This window comes from Oncorhynchus masou, unplaced genomic scaffold (genome assembly GCF_036934945.1).
Source record: "Oncorhynchus masou masou isolate Uvic2021 unplaced genomic scaffold, UVic_Omas_1.1 unplaced_scaffold_3333, whole genome shotgun sequence".
Lineage (NCBI taxonomy): Eukaryota > Metazoa > Chordata > Actinopteri > Salmoniformes > Salmonidae > Oncorhynchus > Oncorhynchus masou.
This window is the reverse complement of record NW_027009746.1, coordinates 22,501-26,642: the sequence shown is the minus strand read 5'-3', so window position 1 is coordinate 26,642 and position 4,142 is coordinate 22,501. Positions and strand designations below refer to the sequence as shown.

General features: G+C 49.4%; 1 pseudogene; it reads right to left on the bottom strand.

Annotated features, from left to right (window-relative positions):
- Window positions 1-655: 655 nt before the first annotated feature.
- Window positions 656-4,142, bottom strand: part of LOC135534382 (endophilin-A1-like) — a 13,328-nt pseudogene continuing 9,841 nt past the window's right edge.

Genomic DNA, 4,142 nt, shown 5'->3' with positions numbered 1-4,142 from the left:
CCCGTCTTTGTGTTTTGCACCAGATAGGGCTGTTTTTGGTTTTCCACGTTTGTTGTTTTGTAGCGTTCATGTTTATCTGTTTTAATTAAACATGAATCTATATAACTACGCCGCGTTTTGGTCCTCCTCTACTTCACCACAGGAAAACCCTTACAGTTGCGTCCACACTATTTCAATTAAAAATTACGTTGAACCCGACGTGGAATAGATGTTGAATTGACATCTTCTCCGAGTGGGAGGGGACTTTTACTCCGAAACAGTCGAATGCTGTATGGCAGAACTGGGCTCCTGAGTGGCGTCACTACAGTCCCTGGTTCAAATCCAGGCTGTATCACATCCGGCCCTGTGATCGGGAGTCCCATAGGGCGGCGCACAATTGGCCCAGCGTCGTCCGGGTCTGGCCCGGGGGGTAGGTCATTGACAATAAGTATTTGTTCTTAACTGACTTGCCGAGTTAAATAAAGATAAAATAAATCAAACCGACTGTCAACTCACCTACGTCCATCTCAAGTCACTTAGTCTTCTCAACAGAGGACCAATCAGCCAATGTGTAATAACCCCAACAACCAAGCTCCTCCTTCCAGCCCTTCCAACCAAAAGTAGTGTCATATATAGGGAATAGGGTGCTATTTGGGATGCACTCGAGGGTCTGTGACTGACACAACAGGTGGACAGTTTTAGTGACTTCATGGCCCAGAGAAAACAGGTATCTGGTGATATAACGCGCATCACATAGGAAACACGGTCACAACAGGCTTATAAACAACAAGCATTTGCAACACCACCATCATTACAACGCAGGTTGACGTTTGTTGTCGTGAATCTTGCCTTGGAGGCAGAACTGAGCGATTTCCACTAGGTGGACCAGCTGCAAAGTAAAAATTGCCTATATATCTATATATATACATATATAAATAATTTAAGGTTAGGCAGTAAGGTTTTCAATGTGCTTAAGGTTAAGTTCAAACTCAGATGTTATGACTTTGTGGCTGGTGACAATTCTGCAGAGCTGCCTCCAGAACAACATTCATGCCAAGAAAAGAAAAGAAAAAAACATTAGCATTACAACCGCCGCCATGTAACAGCTCTCTTTATTTAACCTTTTAAAACGTCAACCTCTAAATGGCTTGTCCCAGCATGCAATACATTGGAACCTATTACAGTACACATAACCATAGACACATACTGTATATAGATATTTATCCATCTATGGCTCTTTACACAACCATCTCACTACTCTGATTCCACCAGTCTTCAGTTAGTTCAACCATCTCACTACTCTGATTCCACCAGTCTTCAGTTAGTTCAACCAGCTCACTACTCTGATTCCACCAGTCTTCAGTTAGTTCAACCAGCTCACTTATCCCTCATTTTTCTTCTTCTTCTTCTTCTTCTTCTTCTTGCAGAATCCTATACAATTGTAGTCCCTTGATCCTCACAGTTGTAGTTTTTTGTGAAAAAAGCCGTTGCACTCACACAAGCACAAAGAAGAAGGCGTGGATTAGGCTGGGCAGAGGCTGGGCAGAAGCTGGGGCCCCCAGCAGGGAGTGGGGTGAAGATTGGGTGGGGGTGGGTGGCCTAATGAGGAAGTGGAACCAGGATATCCACGTAGTTGATGGGGAAGAAACCTGATTGGCCGTTGACCATTCCCTCGTACCAGTTATCATCGATCTGATTGGTTAGGGTGATGATATCGCCCTCTTTGAAGCCCAGCTCACCCTCGTTCTCCGGCACAAAGTCATACAGCGCCCGGCAGCACGGCTGGTCCATAGGAGCTGGGGGAGAGGGGAAGGGTGGGGGAGGGAGACGAAGAGAGAGAGGGGGAGAGAGGGGAAGGGTGGAGAGAAGGAGACGAAGAGAGAGGGGGAGAGAGGGGAGGAGACGAAGAGAGAGAGGGGGGAGAGAAGGAGACGAAGAGAGAGAGGGGGAGAGAGAGGAGACGAGAGAGAGAGGGGGAGAGAAGGAGACGAAGAGAGAGAGGGGGAGAGAAGGAGACGAAGAGAGAGAGGGGGAGAGAAGGAGACGAAGAGAGAGAGAGGGGGAGAGAGGGGGAGAGAGAGGGGAAGGGTGTAGAGAAGGAGACGAAGAGAGAGAGGGGAGAGAGGGGGAAGGGTGGAGAGAAGGAGACGAAGAGAGAGAGAGGAAGGAGACGAAGAGAGAGAGGGGGAGAGAGGGGAAGGAGATGAAGAGAGAGAGGAGGAGGGAAGGAGATGAAGAGAGAGAGGGGGAGAGAGGGAAGGAGATGAAGAGAGAGAGGGGAGAGAGTGAGAGGAAGAGAGAAGGGGGAGAGAAAGAGAGAGACCGACAGAGATAAAGACCGTGTGTACGTGTATCTGTGAGTCTGTGTGTCTGGACGTGAGTCTGTGTGTCTGTGTGTCTGGACGTGAGTCTGTGTGAGTGTATGTCTGGACGTGAGTCTGTGTGTCTGTACGTGGATCTGTGAGTGTGTGTCTGGACGTGAGTCTGTGTGTCTGTGTGTCTGGACGTGAGTCTGTGAGTCTGTGTGTCTGTACGTGGATCTGTGAGTGTGTGTCTTGACGTGAGTCTGTGTGTCTGTGTGTCTTGACGTGAGTCTGTGTGTCTGGACGTGGATCTGTTCGTTTGTGGATCTGTGAGTACATAGGCACAGATCCACGTACAGACTCAAATCTGTGTGTTTGTACTTGGATCTATGTTTCTGTGTGTGGGTCTGTGGGTCTGTGAGTCTGTGAGTCTGAGTCTGTATGTGGATCTGCGAGTCTGTAAGTGGATCTGTGAGTCTGTAAGTGGATCTGTGAGTCTGTAAGTGGATCTGCGAGTCTGTAAGTGGATCTGTGAGTCTGTAAGTGGATCTGCGAGTCTGTAAGTGGATCTGTGAGTCTGTAAGTGGATTTGTGAGTCTGTATTTGGATCTGTGTGTTTGTACTTGGATCTATGTTTCTGTGTGTGGGTCTGTGAGTCTTTGTTTGTACGTGGATCTGTGAGTGTGAGTGTCTGCGTCCGTCCCGTGTTGTGTGTTCTCACCGGGGGTGCGCGCGGGGCCTGGGGACGAGGCCGGGCCAGGGGACTTGGTGGTGTTGAGCCCCCCATTGTGGCTATCGCTGGGGGGGAGCAACTCCAGGACCATCCGGGGTTTAGGAACATACTCCTTCCTGGGTTTATCCTGCGCCTCCCTGATCCTGGAGAGACAACACAGAGGTCAGAGGTCAACACACCACCATGTCAGTGTAAAACACAGGTTCAAGGGGTGTTATAGCGAGACTTTCAAGGCTCGTTCACATTTGAGCCGACAGGGTTAACCATGAATACGAACTCCTTGAACGTCAGAAGAAAACGCCTTTAAAAATGTTCAATGTCAACACGACAGTGTGCCTTCTCAGCCCTAGTGTCTGTGTGTGTGTGTGTGTGTGTGTGTGTGTGTGTGTGTGTGTGTGTGTGTGTGTGTGTATGTGTGTGTGTGTGTGTGTGTGTGTGTGTGTGTGTGTGTGTGTGTGTGTGTGTGTGTGTGTGTGTGTGTGTGTGTGTGTGTGTGTGTGTGTGTGTGTATGTGTGTGTGTGTGTGTGTGTGTGTGTCTGTGTCTGTGTGACTGACCTCTCGTGCAGCTTGCTGGAGAGCTGCTGTAGTATTTCTGTAGCTTGTCTGTGATACTCCACCTGGGCCTGGACCAACGCTGCTAGCTGACTCACCTGCTCAATCTACACACAACACACACACACACACACACACACACACACACACACACACACACACGGAAAAAGTGTCTCCTCAAAGTTAGTTTTAGCCTACTCAAACGGATCCACCAACAGACAGAGAGGGTGAGGAGAGACAGAGAGGAGAAAGTGACAGAGGAGAGAGAGAGAGAGGAGAGAGGGACAGGAGAGAGGGATAGAGAGGGTGAGGAGAGAGATACAGAGAGGAGAGAGAGACAGAGAGGGTGAGGAGAGAGGGATAGAGAGGAGAGAGAGAGACAGAGAGGGTGAGGAGAGAGGGACAGAGAGGAGAGAGAGACAAAGAAGGTGAGGAGAAACAGAGAGGAGAGAGACAGAGGAGAGAGGGACAGAGAGGGTGAGGAGAGAGGGACAGAGAGGGTGAGGAGAAACAGAGAGGAGAGAGAGGAGAGAGAGGAGAGAGACAAAGAGGGTGAGGAGAGAGGGACAGAGGA